A 20,350-nucleotide genomic window follows, 5' to 3' on the forward strand; every position below is an offset into this window, starting at 1 on the left:
TTATGGAGTTTAGCGTTTCAAAGGGTCTCAGGTTATGAGAGACGTCATAGTTGAATGCCCCGGATAACGTTGACTGCCTGGGTTGAAAGGCCACAAGCATTGACATCCCAGAGTGCAAGGACCTCTACCATTTGAACCCAATTGTATTAAATATACCTTGCGACAGAAAATTCAGTATCGGCTACGGCGTCTGCGACTGTGAGCTTAAAACCGGTATTGCCCACGAGCGTATAGTCCCAACGGATGCAAAGAATAGACAACAGGTATCAAGCGAGAGTTGAGCACCGGTGTTTTGCGTGGTAGTCAAGTATTTATCATAGAGCCACGCCAGACACTGAAACTGCTTCGGCAAAAGAGACAATAAAATCGTCACACAGGGCAAGGAGTCACGAAAACACTGTACTATTTCGCGGAAGAAGAGCAGCATAGCAGCAGGTGTCCCACCACGTGAATTGCTTAACGAGTAATAGGTTGAAAGCTGCCCAAGCATTACAAAGGGCTCAGCTTTATTTCATCAGGACAACAACCCCAACTGCCATTCTCAACAAAGCGTGGAGCTGAGTTAGTGCGAGTATTGCCTTAAGGACGCGTAGTAGGCAGTTCGCACCTATGATTGCAGTAGGCGCCTCGGCAGAGTTTACAACGGCCAATGTCTCGCGCACAGCTGCTCCTTTCGTCATATCAATGTAAGGTTTCCAGCGAGAAGCGAAGCATCGCAAGTGGATGAAAAGGCGATACGAATGGGGCCGTATAACTATATGGCATTGAAGCTTCAAAATCGAAGCCTAGCTTACTTCAAAATATTGCCTCCATCCAAATTCGACCGCCCGGCTAGCTGGGATCGAAGCCGCTGTTTCGTGTCAGCAGCCGAACACCAACCACCCTGCCGGCTAGTACCAATGTTTTTCGCTAGAATGCAAAAACAATTTTTTAAATTTTATTTGCTCACGCGTATGAGAAATAATGAGCCACGCAAGACGTGCACCACAGCTCTCTTTTAAGTACAACGGTTAACTACGTGCTGGACGAAGATGACAGGGACATGAAGAGCACCAGCATGCCTTTTATATAAAGCAGCCAAATGTTTTAACAATTGCACTACACTAACACACCTATTTCGATCCTGTCAAAACCAAATTGCGCGTGAGGCCGACCTCAGCATGACGTGCTTGGCAGGATCACGTGGTCACAGCGGCCGCACCGGCTGCTTGTGGAGCGCTGCTGCCTGCTTTGTAAGCGAGTTTTAAGATCCATCTGCGCTGCGGTCTGTTCATATGCGGAGTTGTTTTCACATTGTGAACGCAATTGAACCCATTGTAACAGGAGTCGCTGCCTCCGAATACAACGAACATGCTGCTCTAGTACTCGCAACGTACGCAATGGAACCTGGTATCAGCCTGCGCCGGTACCCGTGGGACAAGAAATTGCTTGAAGAGTGGGTTGTGAAGGTAACAGCCGGCAAGCAGCCATCGGCTACGAGTCGTGTGTGCACCAAGCACTTCCGAGACGAAGACTTTCGCTACTGCATCGGTGCTGCAATGTTCGGTCAGTAGCGGAAAGCGCACACTGAGACGATCGTTCGCGCGCGCTTCCCGCCAGCTAATGGGGCTTATCTCCCGCGGCATGGAAAATGCGCTACCTTTTAGCAGGTGCTATACCATGTGAGAACCTTCCTGTGTGACCTCGCGACCGTCAATTTTTTTTGCGCAATGGTGTTGTCCTAAACAACGCCTCCCCGCTTCGAGCCGATTGCCTTCTCGTGGTGCCCTCGACAATGCGACCAGATGTCCTCCAAGCCCTGCACGACGACACGACGTCTGGACACCTGGGTGTTTCTCGCACGCTCGCAGGAATACAGGAAACGTACTACTGGCTGGGCCTTGCCGCCGACGTCACTCGCTGCGTAAAAACCTGCCGGGACAGTCAGCGACGCAAGGCACCGCCGACTAGGCCAGCCCGACTTCTGCAGCCCATCGAGCCACCTCGGCGGCCGTTCCAGCAAATAGGTATGGACTTAATGAGGCCGTTTCCGACGTCCAATACCGGGAACAAATAAATCGTCGTGGCTACCGACTACGTCACGCGCTACGCAAAGACAAGGGCCCTGCCTAGAGGCGGTGCCGCCGAGGTAGCGAAGTTCTTCGTTGAGTACATCGTCCTACTTCATGGCGCCCCAGAGGTCCTGATTACCGATAGAGGTACGGCGTTTACTGCTGACCTAACTCAGGCAATATTGAGATACAGCCAATCAATGCACCGCCGGACCACAGCGTACCACCATAGACCAATGGTCTCACCGAACGGTTAAACAAGACCATCGGCGACATTCTGGCAATGTATGTCGACTCCGAACACAAGACGTGGGATGCCATCCTTCCGGCTGTGAATTTCGCATACAACACGGCCATGCAAGAAACGACGCAAATGAAGCCGCACAAGCTCGTCTACGGAAGGAGCCCGGCAACGACGCTTGACACGATGCTACCAGCCGCCACTGACGAAGACGATCTCGACGTCGCTGCTTATTTGCAACGCGCCGAAGAAGCTCGGCAGCTCGTCCGCCTGAGCATCAAGAACCAGCAGACGGCCGACAGCTGTCACAATAATCTTCGACGATGCCACATGGAGTGCCAACCCGGTGACCATGTGTGGGTCTGGACGCCGATACGCCGGCGGGGACTTAGCGAGAAGCTCCTTCGACGCCTAGGCGCTCTTGACTACGAGGTGATCCTGGACGGCATGACGACCTCCCAGCGACGCCGCGCACGACCTGAACTCGTCCATGTCGTGCGCCTTAAGCCGTTTTTGGCGCGTTAGCGAACCTGGGACTCCGCTTTTTCATTGTTATTCTAATTTATTTGTGTATGCACTTGTTTTTTTTCCTTCCATGTTCTGTCACAAGCATCGGGACGATGCTTTTTCAGAGGGGGGGGGGGGAGGGCAATGCCACACCCGCTTCTTTATTTATTTTGATGTATTCGGATTTGACCAGCAAGGACGGTTAGCAGCACTCGACGCTGACCACGCCGCAGTGTTCGAGAAGCTTCGCGATTGTAGTAGGTCACAACTACAATCACGTACAGGACGCGAATTGTCTAGATTATTCAGAGCTTGGGCGACCACCAGTGATAAGTTCGATGCGTGAGGTATAAAAGACGGCGCGCTCCAGCCATGAGCAGTTTATTGACGGCCGGCGCCCTGTTCACCGCAATCAATGCTCAGCGTGTATTGCTGTAGTTTGAGTTATCATTTCCCGGCCACAAGCTCGGTCAAATAAACAGTTTCATCCAGAGCACACCGACTGCTGTCTTCGTTGAAGTCACTACCACTTGACAGTACGCTATAGGAAAAGCTTGGCCGAATGAGCGGCAACCACACGAACACCACTACACTACGAATGACATTATAGAATTTGCAATTACTTGCAGATTGGCTAACAACACCGCAATATATATCAGTATATACCAAACGCGATCGCTTGTACGCATTGTGAATGTGCGGACAGTGTTTAATGCCTAATACGAATATTTTTCGGAAAGATTCAAGGATATTTAAGCAATTTACTGCGCGCTGGGCTCATGCTGAAGAAAGGTGCGTTTGCAGGTAGTTGGGCTAGATCGCGCAACATTATCCACTTGAGTTCGAGATCGGGGCCGATTACGCGTCTGGTTACTGAGTTGTGAGACGCTTTGCGTCTTTGTCGGCGCTTTCTGCTGGCACGCATTTATAACTCCCCTTTACGTGATCTCACATTCATTAACTGCCATGGAAACGGAATACTATCATCAAGTCTAGCACACGTCTCAGGGGCTTGTAACGCTCGTAGCCTAGCCTAACGGCGCAAATGGCGGCACCCTTGCGGTCGGAGATTCTACTGCATGGACCCTAAGGAGAGCTTTTCGGGTAGAGTCTGTATCAACTCTATGGTCGGTGGCGGGCTGCTGTGAATTACACCCACGCGCAGGCGTTCGTGATCTTCAGCTTAGCGAAGCAGCCGCGCCACGCTTAGCTCTATTTGCGGTGGGCCAACCGAGACACGTTTGTCTGCGCCATCCAATGTATGTCGAAATACACATCTTTTGTACACTCGCCTTTTCGACGTATGTAGTCAAGTTCATAATCTCACCAGACGCACATAGTATTCCCTCTTGCTCAAGATATAAGACACTGTGATATTGGTCTTTTAGATATCTTTCAACATAGCTATCCAAGACAATGTTTACTGCGAATAATTCGTAAACTCCGAGTACCCTACAAAAGCGAGTGCCTCATAACGAAAGAAAACCGTTCGGCTGTTAATGTCAATCACTATTTGGGTGTGATCACTACTACATCATCATGATCATCATCACCAGCCCACTGAAGGGCAAAGGGGAGTTCCGCGTTCCGCCAGTCAACCTGCTCATGCGCATTCTGTGGCTTCGTTATTCCCTCCAACTTCTTTATCTCATCGGCCCACCTGATTTTCTGCCTTCCCCTCGCGCGCTTGCCTTCTTTTGGAATACAGTCTGTCACACTGAATGACCAGCGGTGATCTTGCTTCGCGCTACAAGCCCTCTCCATGCCCATTTATTGTTGATTTCGACTAAGATCTCCTTAATACTATTTGACGCGCACAAATTGACTTTAGTTGAAATGTTCAATTTTATGCAAGAATTATGAGAAAACTCTACAAGAAACATGTTGGACACAGGAAAAGAAAAACTGCTGCTTATAATAATGTTGCCACGAGATGGCATGCCGGAAGTGTCTCTGCACAGAACACATTCGGTATTTTGAAATGTAGCGGCATACATCGCGCTTGCCACTTTGAACACTAGTTAACGCAAATGTGTTTTATGTCGCATTCCACCAAGAATCCCTCAGTCCTGGAAGTTAGCCAAAGTGTCGCCTCTGCATAAGTCTGGTAACAAGCAACTCCCGTCCAACTACAGACCTATACCACTTACTTGTAATTCCGGTAGACTACTAGAGCATATTATTCACAAGCATATAACGTAATACCTCGAATCAGATCACCCTCTCTCGAACATTCAACATGGTTTTCGTCGTGGTTTCTGCACACTAACACAATTGTCCGAATTTGTGCATGAAATTTCCTGCAACATTGGTATTGCGGATCAGATTGATGCCTTGTTTATATACTTTTCTAAAGGTTTCGACACTGTTATACACCTTAAGCTTCTAAGTAAACTGTATAATAATACAAACAACTCTCGACTAATCGACTGCATCACTAGCTTTCCTAAATCACGATCTCAATATGTTTAATTTACTCCACTACGTCATCAAACGTCAACGTAACTTGTGGTGTTCCGCAGGGCTTCGTTCTACGACCTTTATAATGTTTAATATTTATATGCGATCTTCCCAGCAAAACGAAGTTAAACTTCCATCTTTATGCGGAAGCCTTCGTATCATATCAAGTATTTTTTTCTCCTAGTGATCGCACTTTACTACAGGATTCCTTCCCCAGCTTTTGCCCGTGGTGCACTGATTGGCAGATGCGCATTAACTTTCAGAAAACCGTAGCAGTATCATTAAATAACAGTCACCTTCCTTTGCAGCTCTTGTACGCCTTGAACAACACAATAATCGCACGGGCACAAGAGTGCAAATACCTTGAGGTTACCTTTTCACACAATATGAATAACAATAATGTCTGGGGTTTGACGTCCCAAAATCACGATATGATTATGACAAACGCCGCAATGGAGGGCTCCGGAACTTTCGGCCACCTGGAGTTCGTGCACATAAATCTAAGTACACGGGCCTCAAACATTCGGCCTCCATCGAAAATGCAGCCGCCGCGACCGGGATTCGATCCTGCGAACTTCACGTCAGCATTCGATCAAACACCTTGCAGTGGTCGCAAGATATTGAGCATATTACATCAAAAGCACTAAAAAATTAGGTTACCTACGACGCACGTCATCTAAGTCTCCGAATTGCGCGAAGTTGTAAGCTGTAGATGTACACTGTCAATTTTTATGAAAGGGAACACGCGAGCTCGTGGCCTGTGCGCTCCGGCGACTGCTCGCAGCGCCTTCAAGCGGGAGCGAGAGCAGCCACAGCCTCTTTTCGCGTCATCTATTGGCGAGCAAAACAACCAGTCATGTGTGATAAGGAACAGGCTGCAAGATTGCAACCCCCTCCCACTTCAAGGCGATTAAGCAAGAGGCTGGGCCGGCGGCGTGTCGTCTGCTGCTTGTGAATTGTGCTTGGCACGCGAGCGCAGTCGAAACGGGGAAGCTCTGCTTTTGGCTTTCACGCGTTACCGCTTCGGCTGATTTAAAGCGCTTTAAGCGACAGCGGCGCAGTGAGCTCAACTTTGGTAGGTAGTTTGCGTTATGTTGGTGGTTTTCCGGTGACTTTTGGAAAGCGCGCTGGCGGGCCGGCCTTTACACGGACTCTCGGCGGACAACCCTTGGGCTGTCATCAAGGAGGAGTGGGAGAAGTTAAGACGGGAGTCTGGAGACGTCCCTAACGGCCGCCTATATGAATCCCTACAAACTAAGTGGCAGTTGTCATGGCCTGCAAATGGTGAAGCCGCTAAGTATTGAGAATGTCGCAATGTGGTACTTTTTTCTGTTGAATCTAAACGAAAACGACAATTGACGTATTTTTTCAGTTTCAAATAAACACATTTAAATATTTCTTTCACGTTTCATACTCATCTCACTAATGTTACTAATAAATATCGATGAAAATCCTCACAACCACCAAGAAACTGTTTCTCCTTCTGTTTGCTACTCGCACCATCTCGCGCTATCATCACGACCCCAACGGCTGTCGCTGTGCATGACTTTAAAGCATCCAGCGCGGTCATACTAGTGCTTTTTGTATTGGCAGGCGTTGCATTTCCTCGGCTAAGTGGGATTCCACCCAGAAGAATGTTTTCAACAGCATTCGATGAGTGATTTTTAAACGGGAACTACCCGTCGCTTAAAGCATTCTAAATCAGCCGAAGCGGTGACGCGTATAAGGCAAGCAGCAGAGTTTCTCCGTTCCGAGTGCGCTCGCGTGCCAAGCACAATTTGAAAGCAGCAGACGACGCGCCGCTGGCCCGGTCTCTTGCTTAATCGCATTGAAGGGGGAGGTGCTTGCAATCTGGTAGCCGGTTGCATATCACACATGACTGGTTGTTTTGCTTGCCAATAGATGACGCGAAAAGAGGCTATTGTTGCTCTCGCCCCCGCTTGAAAGCGCTGCAAGCAGCCGCCGGAGCGCGCAGGCCACGAGCTCGCGTGTTCCCTTTCATAAAAATTGACAGTGTACACCGGAATAAAAAAATTGATTTGATTTGATTTCTGTAAAACGCTTTAGTATAAATCATGCGACATGAAAAAACTTGAATCTGCACAAAGGTGACCTGTTCGTTTCACTTGTCATCAATATGAACGCAATTGTTCATCCTCATGAGCAGTGAATTCTTTGACACTGCCTCTCCTATGCACCAGACGTGACACTGATTTCTTGAAACTTTGCACTCATTTCTTCATTCATCTTATCGGCTATCTTCAGACGATTACATCTCCTATGCTAACACTCTTTCAACTAGACGTTACCACAGCCTCAATCTAAAGCCTTTCTTTAGGAACACTAACAGCTTTAAATACAGTTATTTTTCTAGACTTACTGAAAAGTGGAACGAATTACCCGGTAGTGTTCGTGAATTGGAAATTTTGTAGAAGTGTTGTCATGAAAATATTGCTGTTTTTTCCGTTTTGTTCTCTTGTTTTTACTGTGATATCAACCTTGTTACCTGTGTATTTGCTTATGTAAATGTACTCCGCTCCTGCAATATGTCTACATAGGGCGGCAGTATTTGAAAATAAATAAAGAAACAAATAATGTTGTCAATTGTGAAGTTCAGCCCCAGATTAGCCAGCGGGATGGCAAGAAGCGTTTATCGGAGTAATCTGTATCGGCGAATCTGTGCTCTCCTGGTCGTCTCCTTCAGTCGGTACTTGTCATAAGAGGATATGAACGTACGCGGAATATAACTCACATTTCGCGACACGACAGCTTGCAATACTTTTGGCGTACATCACGAAGCTTTTTCCCCAGACACGTGTAGAGCATACCCACATATCACCCCCCTTGATATGAGGGTATACGCCGAAGGTGAAACAGAAGGAGAGCGATCATAGACAGTGCAAGTTTTATAAGAGAACAATCATACTATTTTCCGAGGTTCTAATTGCCGGCACTACGTTACGATTATAAGAGAAACCATACAAGGGGAATGAGGATGAAATTTGACCACCTGTGGTGCGATCTTGTACGCATTTCAAAATAAGCACGGAGGCGTGGCGTTACATCCAGCCGCACGCGATTGGTCAATGAAGGGCCGTGACGTCTGTCGCAGTTCACAATGGCCATTCGCATGCCGCTGGATGTAACGCCACGCCTCCGTGCTTATTGGAATGCGTACAAGATCACACCGCTGGTGAGTTTTAAAATTGCACATAAATATAAGCAAACAGGCTCTATGATTTCTACCCCTTCAAACTGCCGCCACTGTGCCCGTGAATCAAATCCGTCCCCTCGAACCTGGAGAGAGAAAGTCAATGAGAGAGAGAGAGAGAGAGAAACTTAACCAAGTTCCACGCAGTGTTAAATCTGCAAGAAATGCGAAGCTGCGCTTCTGTGTTTCCCTTGTGATTTTTTTGTGATGTTTTCTGATGATTTTCTCTTTTGCATGGGTGTCTGTCGCGTTACTTGTAGATTACGGCGCGCTTATAAACGCTTCTTCATTACCACCGACAAGGACGTGCGGTGGCCCCTGTCAGAACCGCCCGTGCTACAGTGAGTTTTCGCATATTAACGCTCGAGCCACCCAGCCCCGTCCCGCCCCGCCCCGCTTGGCTGTGTGGCTGCCGCTTCATCTGAGACTGAGACAGTTAGGCCATCTATAGGTCTGTCAGGGACGCGGAGCGTGACATGCGACGTGGACATTCATTGTCGTCAGGCTCAGCACTTGAACAGCTGCGCTGCTATTTGTGTTAATAAAGGGGTGGTGCCACCAGATTTGTGGCTTGCGCGTTCTTTGCTGCAAACATATTTTATAGCTCCAGGGAGCGCGATACACGCACCGAGATTCATGTATTCTCGCTTAATAGTGTAGTATCGCCCTATTTATTTGAACAATTGTCGAGTCGGTTTCTGGGAACCGCGTTGGGCAGTGACGTCGGTGTATGGGAATCTTGGTCACGGGAGCATACAAGCCTGTGACGCACGTAGCACTTAGTCGTCTGCTGTCGTACAAGCAGCAGCAAGTCAAACGCGCCGACAGTTGCCATCGCTGGCTGCAGCTGCCGCGAATCTGATTGTGCGTCCCTAATGGTTGACCCCAATGAGGACATTGTTTTTTTTCTTTTCCGGAAGCAGCGAGGAGGATGATGTATGCGGTTCCATTAAAAACTTCATTTTGATCCCTCTGAACACGCTGTAGCTCGTTGGAGGCCGCTCCCGCGTCGGAGGAGGGGCCGTATTCTCAAATAATCGTAAAAGGCGAAAATTGCTAAAGTATCTTCTTTGGTGATAACTGATTGACTACTGAGCAAACCAGAAAAAGTGAGGGCGCCATCTACTATTTCCGTCGACCGGACGGTGTTCTACGGTGCTCCTGATATTCGTATAATAAATGAACACACCTTATCACCATCGGTTGGTGGTGAAGTCTAGCACTTCAGTGACAGACGGTAACTTTTAGCATTCAAATTGCCTCGATTGATGTGCGCAGCATTTTTCAATTTTTCACGCTCAAGCTTTCAGTGAAGATTACCTTGGGATGTTTTCAGTACTTATTATTTGCCAGCGCGTGTTTTTTCGTCGTTTGACTGTTCCAGGAACATGAACAGAGGGGGGATCGGAGATCACTGTTCGTTCCGCGTTCGTTCTGGCGGTGTTGCGTCACAAAAGTGGGCGGTCCGCAGCTCTCTTCCGCCGAGAGGAAGGGAACAGCCAATCGTCAAGCGGTGAGTGGTAGCTTTCCGGAGGTAGACGCGCATCGTTTCTCCTCGGCAAGGGGACCGTATATTTCAAAACGAAGTGTTTCTCGCCTTCTAATATATACAGTTGTTATACGAAAAGTTCTTGTTTTTATTCTCAAGCTCAAACAGTTTCTGAAACAGCAATAGATTTCAGTGCTGATATTTATTGGTGTTTATTTTTATAACCTGCTCGCTATGTGAAGTCGTGCACGCGAAAAAGAAAAAAAAAAGTAGCGGTTGGCGCAGTTTTTCAAAATGTCCTCCCACCGTAATGTCTGGCTTGGCTCCCGTGTGTCGGATCGTCAAAGGGAGCTTCTGCTCGCTTTTATGAAAGAGCACCCACAGATCGCTACGCCGTCGTGCCCGCTGGGGCCGTCGTTCACGAGTGAGGACCGGGAGGACACGTGGCAGTAGCTGGTAGCGCTTTTGAACTAAGAAGTCCCTGCGCGTAAGACCCAGCCCAGTGGTAGGCCCGTTCATTTCGTTCGCACTGTTCGTTTCGAGAACCGAAAGCGACGCCGCACTTGCTCATGTCTTCAAACGCATCTCGCACCTCCAACCGCAAGAGAAGCACACGTCGCAAGCGCCATTTTCTCAAAATCAGCTCTTGTGGCAACCGCAACCGCTGCATCATGCCGTGTGAAGCCCTTGTCCGCTCGAGAGAACGCGTGCGAACGGTCTCGCGCTCCGTTCGTTTGTAGCAGACGACATGCTCGTTATGACGCGGTATGACGTCATCAAAAAATAAAAGATCAAGCAAAAAAAAATGGCTACGCCGCTCAGAGACGTGGTTTTTTCCGGCTTCGGCCAATCGCGTGCGCCGCCAGAATGGTCGCAGAACGAACGGCGCTAACAGAGATCTCCGACCACCCCATTCGTTATGACGCGGCATGCCGTAACCAAAAAAGAAAACCTCAAACAAACAAAAAAAGAAATGGCGACACCCCCCGGCCTTGAGTGGCATGTCCCGCTTCAGCCAGTCAGCGCGCCTGTTCTTCCCCAGGTGAATGAACAAGCGGAACAAGCGGATTCTTGGCGACGACATCTTTTCTAGGCGGCCAGTTCGACCGCCCGGCTAGCTGGGATCGACGCCGCTTTTTTCGTGTCAGCAGCCGAACACCTTAATCACCCTGCCGGCTTGTACACCTGTCAATGTTTTTCGCTAGAATGCAAAAACAAATTATTTACTTTTATTTGCTCACGCGTATGAGAAATAATAAGCCACGCAAGACGTGCACCACAGCTCTCTTTTAAGTACAACGGTCAATTACGTGCTGGACGGAGGTAATAGAAACATGAAGAGAACGAGCATCGATTTTATATAAAGCGCCAAATGTTTTAACCATTGCACTATAGTCACGCGCCTGCTTGTACACTGTCAAAACCAAATTGGGCGCGAGGCCCACCTATGGAAACGCCGGCGCCACCGTCGGCATGACGTGCTTGGCAGGATCACGTGGTCTCAGCGGCCGCATAGGCTGCTTGTGGAGCGCTTCCGCGTGCTTTGTAAACGAGTTTGAAGTTCCACCTGCGCTGCGGTCTGTTCATGTGCGGAGGTTTTCTCGCATTGTGCACGCAATTGAAGCCATTTAATAGGAGTGGCTGCCTCCGAAGGCGACGAACGTGCTGCTCTAGTGCTCGGTGCCGCAGTGCCGGACGTACGCAACGGAGCCTGGTGTCAGCCAGCGCCGGTAGCCGTTGGACAAGAAATTGCGTGAAGAGTGGGTTGTGAAGCTAAGCGCCAGCAAGCAACCAGCGGCTACGAGTCGTGTGTGCACCAAGCACTTGCGAGACGAAGACTTTCGCTACTGAATTGGTGCTGCGATGTTCGGTGAGCAGCGGAAAACGCACACTGAGACGATTGTTTGCGCGCGCTTCCCGCCAGTTAATGGGGCTTATCTCCCGCGGGATGGAAAAGGCGCTACCTGTTAGCAGGTGCTATACCATGTCAGAACCTTCCTGTGTGACCTCGCGACCGTCGGCGCCGTGCCCAGCATCCACAAAATCGGCTGCAGATACCTAATTCATTGTTTAGATACGTTAGACTTAAAAACTCAAAGGGTCCCCTTCAGATGACTTCTCTATGATACGCATTCGCTTAAAGATGACAGGAAGAGGAAAGCCAGCCTCTTGTGAATCGATGTATTCATTCTTCCCCGCCCCCCTCCGAAAGCTTTCTTTACCCAGCGCTGTTTTGCACTGCCTCCGTGATCGGTGGGCCGTTCACGGAGGCTGTGCAAAGCGACCATGTCCTATGAATACGTTATCATGAGACGTCAAGTTATGTGGCGTCGTGGTGACGTCATAATGACGTCGCAAACTTTTGAAATCTGTGACGCCATGGTGACGTCATCGCGTGATGAAGATTTTTTGCATCACTCGTATTGACGGCGCCGACGTGGGACGCCTACACCGACGGTCAATATTCCCGTGTGATGAGGCATCTAAAGCTTTCGCCTTCACAAGCTACACGACGTTTGCTGGTGGATATGCATAGCGAAGAAGTGAAATGCTGCAGCTGATGTGTGCTGAGTTTATGTTGGCAATAACATTTTTTCAGTCAAGCTTGCGTTCTCTTGACGCAACCACTACGTGCTAAAAAGCACAAATTTACCTGTGCCACTCTCAAACTCAAATTGGGTCTCTCCAACCACATGTACTTTCTTGGAGCCTTACTTATTTATGTGGGAAAGATGCCGCGCTGTTTGTGTTACGCACGACATGCTGCCGAAATTGCTCGGCAACTCGCCAAATATTGCTGCGAAATAAAATTTTGCATTTTACTTTGTATGCGTTGTTGTTACTGTGCTTTATGGCTGCAGGTTGCTGCAATAACCTCTTTCTTTCACCGTTATTCCAAGCTGATGTGGCTCCTTATTAACATAAGACGTTTCCAGAATACGTCCGGGGAACGTTAATGTACTTCCGTAATATTTCTTGGCGTTTAATGGTTCTACATGCTTGGCCTCGTAGACCGCTTCTCGTTCCACGAGCAATCTCGAAGTGGCGAAGCTTTAACTATGAATTTCCTGGTGGAAGAGAGTGGCAAGTTCGCTGGAATGAAAAGGGAACGATAATTCAGGTGCATTAAAAAAAGGCATCACATTTTCTCACGATTTGTGTGAGCTCCAAACAAAACGAACGCACTTAAATAAGAAACATAGGCAGCGGGAATTGCTCTCTGAGAAGGCCAATCAATATGCAGTGCGAGACAACTTGTCAAATGACATTGAAGCGTACACGGATGTATACTGAAAAAAAAATTGAATAGTCGGGACGGCACATCACAAGTTGCCTTAGGCGCGCCGAAGTCGCAGTTGTAACGAAATTGTTTTATTGCGATAGCCATTATGTGGACAGTCTCGGCTGGATTTTTCCGTCGCCGTCATGCACCGTATATGTATAAGTATGTATATATATCTATATATAGATATATAAAAGCCCCAAAGAAAAATAATTCAGAAAAATGCTTCCGAAGCGCGGAATCGAACCAGGGACCTCATGTTCCGCAGCGAGTGGCGCTAACCACTACGCCACGAAACGCAGATCGTCCACGTAGCTAACGGCAAGCGTTATATACACACCCTTTACCGCTGGACGGACGCAGAGACGACAGGCGCTTATAAGGGTTTCTTCATTACCAGCGAGATGGCGCTAGGAGCGCGACGGGTACATTTAAAAGTCGTCGGTGAGCTCGCTCGCTTCTTCTTCTATTCGCGCAGGGAGAACCTTGCCCTTCCGCTGTCTGCTCGCGCGGTTTTCTCGTGGTGAGGGGAAGAGAGATGTTTCGAGCTTTCACCGAGATGTCCGCGCTCGTGTTACGGAGCGTACAAAAGTCACTCGAGCTCAAAGGACGCCGCTAAACGAACAAGCAGAAGATGAGCGCAAGCTATCAAGCGTCACAGCTCGACACTTGAAGCACGCTAGTTTCCTTCGCTGCTTCGGCCGCCTTTGCAACAGGAGCGCTGTTCAAACTGAGAGTATCCATTGGCGAGCCTCACTTCGTATAGCATTAGTTTCTTGCTATCGCATTCATTGCTTCGCCCTTGCGGCGAAACTGACTTTTTTAATTGCTCTCATAGCGTCCGCGCAACAATAGTTTGTGCACATACTCACAAATTCTCATATTTTGCAGCATAAAGTTCACAGCAAGGTTCAAAAATGCGCTCGAAGCGAAAGCGAAACTATCAGTACGAACACATGCAGACGCTGATACATGCAGAAGCACCGTCGGTCGTCGCAAACCCGTGGGAGATCTGGCTTGAGGCTTCTTTCTGTTATGCTACATTTGGTTATACAGGCAGTCCGCTCTAGCACTAACACTATATCTCTCATAGTTTGCACTCAGCTGCTGACTACATTTAACGCAAGAAGCCGGCTCAGGGATCTCCATCGCGGTGACTGCGTGAAGCGGGCGCTCCGTTTTCTGAAAAGAGACAGCGCCTGTACACTATCCTGTGCTTTCTGTTAATCTAAAATTATTATTTTGACAGTAAAGAACATATTTCATTTCGAAAGTACTAGCAGAAATGTCCCTGGAGGCTTCCACGAGGTGTTTTTGTAGAGCGCCGACAGCAAATCCTATGGGGAGCGCGCGGCGGTATCCTGCCTAGGGACGCAAGCAAGGCACGTCCGATAGAGGGCGACTCCGTAAATCCTCGCGCCCAATACAACTTGGAGGATGCTTGAGCTTCACCTTCAAGAGTAAAATGCGATATAATCGGGCCCCGTGCGCATCGCGTTCTCAATTGCTAGTGTAGCGCCGTGAAACGACGCTTCTGAGTGTGCGCGAATGTGTGCTTCTGTTTGTGCGCGAAGGCCAATAGCGCAAGCGAGCGGAACCACGTGACTTTTCTTCGTTCACGTCAAAGGAAATAAAAGTTCAGTTGTTGTTTGGGACGCTAGTGGCTTACTTCGCTTGCGCGACCTGCTCGCACAGCTTGGCCTCGCAGTGCGTTCAATATTGGTGACCCGGAATCGTGGTGCAGCCACCGGGGTTGAGCATCAACGTCGTCATGCCTTCGACGTCGAGAGCAGACTCCGCAAATATGACTTCGACGTCCACAACGGACGCTACGCCGACAGTCTCCTCAGTTGACGGTAAGCTGCACCCTTTTGGACCGCGGAACCCGTACTCTGGTTTATTAAAGACGAAGCCCAGTTCGCAGCGCCACGCATCACATCAGACTTGACCAAATACCAATACGTCGTAAGCAGCCTCCCGCCACCCATAGTCAGCGAAATACGGGATCTCTTGCTCGACCCATCTGCTGAAGAAGCATACGTAACGCTAAAAGAAACTCTCATCCCCCGTGTCACGCCCCCCGAATCGCAGCGACTACAGCAATTGCTTCACGACACGAACCTCGGCGACCGTACTTCTAGTCAGCTGTTGCGGCACATGCAACTATTGCGTGGAAAAACAACAAACATCTTAGACGGACCATTGGTTCGAGAACTCTTTTTGCAAAAGCTGCCGTCAAGTGTTCGCTTGGTCGTCGAGGCGTCAGAGCAGAAAGACCTACCTGCCGTCGCCGAGCCCGCTGATCGGCTCATGGCGGTCACCACGTTCACAACACTGGCTGCCGTGCGAGAACAACAGGCTCAGGATGTACTGCAGCATATGCGTGCAGATATTTCTTGACTCACCGACACGTTATCAGCTTTGCGTACAAGCAGGACAGCACACTATGGAAGCGAGCCAAACACGTCGCCATCACAACCTCAGCGACAAAATATATGCTGGTGTCATCGATGCTTTGGAAATGCTGCGCGCAACTGTGCTCAGCCCCGTGCGCGCTCGGGAAACGACCGCGGCAAGCACTGAGGGCGACCGGTGCTTCTACGTTGCCTTCAAGTCGTCCCTCGGTATTTTTTGTTACCCGCCGCAACAACGGGGCTCGTTTCTTAGTCGACACAGGCGCCGAGGTGAGTGTGATACCAGAGTGACAAACCGAAAGGAAGAACCCTACTACATCGCCACTCCAAGCCGTCAATAATACGGTGATACGAACATATGGACACCGTTCACTCACGCTGAAATTCGGTTTTAACAGAACGTTCAAATGAGTGTTCATAGCCGCTGATGTCACGATCGCCATGTTTGGCGCTGACTTTCTGCAACACTTCGGTCTAATGGTTGATGTTCGAAACAAACGGCTTCAGGATCCTCTATGTCGGGCAGCGGTTTAAGGCAAGCCGTGTTTGCGTCCGCAGCTCAGCCCGACCCTACTCCGTCCATCAGGAGAATCGCGCTTCACCGCCATAGTACAAGAGTTCCTAGTGCTGACGCAACAGCAACAGACATTCGCCGAAGTATAACATGATGTTCAGCATCACATAGAAACCACAGGACCACCGGTCTACGCGCGGCCGCGGCGTCATTCGCCCGAGAAGCTACGGCTAGCCCGACAGGTGTTTTCGCATATGATGGAACTCGGCATAGTACGCCCTTCATCCAGCCCGTATGCGTCGCCTCTTCACATGGTCCCCAAATCAACAGCTGGTGATTGGCGTCCTTGCGGGGCTGCAGGGCACTAAACCGTGTGACTGTGCCGGACCGTTACCCAGTGCCGCATGTCCATGACCTGACCTCCGGCCTGCAGGGCGCGAACATCTCCAAAATAGATCTGGTGAGAGCATACCATCAGATACTTGTAGCACCAAAGGATGTACCCAAGACCGCAATAACCACGCCATTCGGAATGTTTGAATTTCTACGGATGCCTTTCGGCTTACGGAATGCTGGTCAAACGTTTCAACGGTTCATGGATGGCGTTGTCCGGGACCTCGACTTTTGCAAGGTTTACCTAGATGACCTGCTGATTGCTAGCCGCACGCCCGAAGAGCACGAGAGTAACCTACGCTGCGTGCTACAGCGACTGGCAGAACATGGCATCGTTATCAACACGGACAAGGCTTTCGAGGTACCAGCGCTACCATTTTTGGGCCACAGCATTTCAAGCGCTGGAGTGCAACCACATCCGGACGAGGTCAAAGCAGTACGGCAGTTTCCACAGCCAAAAACCATCCGCCAGCTCCGAGAGTTCCTAGGACTCGTAAACTCCTACCGTAGGTCCGTTCCGAAGTGCGCCCACATCCTTCACCTGCTGCACAGCCTACTAGAAACTCCAAAAACTAAGGCAAGCGACATTCGGTGGAACGACCAAGCGGTACATGCGTTTCGGCATATTAAGTTGTCTCTCGCGAATGCCGCCCTGCTCGCATACCCGCAACCCGGGGTGCCGCAATGCATAATGGTAGACGCCTCAGACGCAGCTATCGGAGCCGTACTACAGCAGAAGTCAAGCGGAAGGTGGCAACTAATTTTCTTCTTCTCCAGAAAGTTGAACCCAGCCGAACGACGATACAGCACATTTGGTAGGGAGCTCCTGGCTATATACGCAGCTATACGACATTTCCGCCACTATGTAGAAGGTCCAGAATTTTTCGTGCTCACGGATCATAAGCCGCTGACTTTAGCAATGAGCGCGATCAACTCAGATACGGGTGCACACGTGGCACGAGAGCTCCGCCAAATATCTTACATCGCACAATTCACGGCGGATATATGCCATGTCAGCGGGAAAGACAACGCAGCGGCAGATGCTCTTTCGCGCAGCCCAGTGAATGCCGTCACCCTACCAAGCGGCGTTGACTTCACCACACTAACGACGGCCCAACGCAGCGATCCGGAGTTGCGGCACCTACTGAAGTCCACAACCAGCGCCTTGAAGCTGCAATTGGTAGATGGCCCGACAGGATCTGTACGTTGTGACATGTCCACCGGGAAGGCCAGACCGTTCGTGCCCCCGGATCTTCGCTGCATCACTTATGAATCGCTGCATGGCCTCTCGCATCCGAGAATTCGAGCCACTCAGCGACTCTGCACAGCTAGGTTCGTGTGGCCCGGAATGAACCGGGATGTCCGACGTCGGAGTCGGGAGTGCCTATCATGTCAGCGCTCCACAGTGCAGTGCCATACTGTGACCCCCTTAGGAGCTTTCCCCGAGCCGAACACTCGATTTTCCCATGTGCATTTGGACATTGTGGGACCATTGCCTTATTGTCTAGGGCAAAACTACGTGATAACTTGCGTCGACCCCTTCACACAATTCGGAGGCCGTCCCCATCCCAGATATCACTGCCGATACGGTTGCACACACTTTCATCTGCCACTGGGTAAAGAGATTTGGAGTCCCATCGACTGTGACAACGGATCGCGGAACGCAATTCGAGTCTGCCCTATTCGGGAACATCACGCGGGTCCTAGGAATCCGGCGCATCGGAACAACGGCCTACCATCCCATCAGCAACGGTATGGTGGAAAGGTTCCATCGCCAACTGAAGGCTAGCCTGGCGGCAACTTCAAGTCACAGTTGGGTCGAGGCTCTACCTCTGGTTTTATTTGCAATTAGGTCGGCTCTGAAAGCGGACATTGGCTGCTGCTCGGCTGAACTCGTATACGGCACAACACTTTGAATTCCGGGGGAGTTTGTCGCCGACAGTAAAAACGCAAGCGCCCAGGCCAACAGCTAGTACGGCCTGCGGCTGCAGGACATTATGAGCAAGCTGCGCCCTGTCCCTCCGCGTCTGCCAGTACCACGGCCTGTCCACGTCCCCAGTGATCTCTCCTCCTGTTCTCACGTATTCGTGGAGCACGACGCCCTACAGCGTCCACTCCAGCCCCCTTATGATGGGCCCTTCAAGGTGGTAAACGAGGAGAAAAGCACATCGCGATCGACAGAGGTGGCCGTCATGACGTGGTCTCGCTTGACCGCGTAAAACCAGCGCACGTGGACAACAACAGTGAAGTGCGTGCACCACTTCGAGTTCCACAGCCAGAAAGGCTACCAGCACACCAGACTGAACCAGCCCAACCATTCGTCGAAATGTTCACGCGGATTGGACGACGCAAAAGACCTCCGGTGCGAATGAACCTATGAACCACGACGTGGTGTTGACCCAAATACTTGGGGGGGGGGGGTATTGTAGCGCCGAGAAACGGCGCTTCTGAGTGTGAGCGAATGTGCTTCTGTGTGTGCGCGAAAGCCAACAGCGCAAGCGCGGGGAACCACTTGACTTTTCTTCGTGCACGTCAAAGGAAATAAAAGTTCAGTTGTTGTTTGGGACGCGAGTGGCTTACTTCGCTTGCGCGACCTGCTCACCCAGCTTGGCCTCGCAGTGCGTTCCAATACTAGCCTCGTTTCGGTTCTCGTTGCATGCCTGAACCGTGGCGCAAGGAAACAAACATCTGTACACGTTACATCGGACGTTTCGGACTATCCTAGAATGCCTACTGCAAGCACAGTTGTGCTGTACCCAATAAGCCGTAATTATTGCTCTAGCCAATCGGAGAAAAGCCCACTACGCGTTCGCAAGGCAACACACGAACCTACGCTCCTGCTCACTTTGCTCATGCTTTTTGTGATAACGGTAAATAAATATGTCTGAGCGCTTTGTAATGGCTGGGCCTTTAAAACGCCCACTGTTGCGGAATTCACAGATTTTGCCACCTGGCACAATTCTACGCCTCTGCCACCCAATACACATGCGTTAAGGAGGCTCCTTCGACTACTAGACATTCATATAGTACTTTTTTGAAGCAGTTTCAGACATTGGCGTGGCTCAGTGGTAGAACACCTGAATGTCACGCGGAATGTCTTGGTTCGATTCTCACTCGAACCGAAGATCTTTATTGTTTAATATTATTGGCATCTTTCTAGATTTTTCGGTCACAGACAGCGCAGACATTTCTTTCGCATCCAACGACGCCGACATCCATGCCCGCACCGACGGCGACACCGGAATTGCTGCGAAACGAGCTCTTTAACGCTATCGCCTTAACAGCTTCTAGATACGATTGTGATGTACAGCACACTGCCTCACACCAGTGCTCCAGAGCACACGTTCCCATAGAAAATGAGTGAAGGACCGTGAAAGGCGGATTTAAGTAAATGGTGATGTGGAACACGAATTGAGGCCGCACGAGAAAATTTCGTCATTATAATTACAGAAAAAAAAACTGTACGTTAGCGTAATTTTTCATTGATCCATGTGGCGGGTGGTTAATCCAGCTTCTGCGGCCAGGAGAAGCTTTGCCTGGAGCACTACTTCTACGCAGTATATCAGGTTAAGAGTACATTACCTAAACTGCTTCCCAAGCGATCACCGTTCACAAACAAGCACGCGCGGAGTATGGAGAAAGCGAGCACAAAGAAACGCGCAAGGCGTCGCAAGCGGCTACTCCTCGCGCGTCTGAGAGCGCTGCTGCAGGTGCGTCGCCTCCCCGATTAGCTTCGCCAACGCGCCATTGAGAGCAACGGTGCGTTGCCATATCCGATCCCGGGGGC

The sequence above is a fragment of the Rhipicephalus sanguineus genome, chromosome 2, assembly GCF_013339695.2.
Source record: "Rhipicephalus sanguineus isolate Rsan-2018 chromosome 2, BIME_Rsan_1.4, whole genome shotgun sequence".
NCBI lineage: Eukaryota > Metazoa > Arthropoda > Arachnida > Ixodida > Ixodidae > Rhipicephalus > Rhipicephalus sanguineus.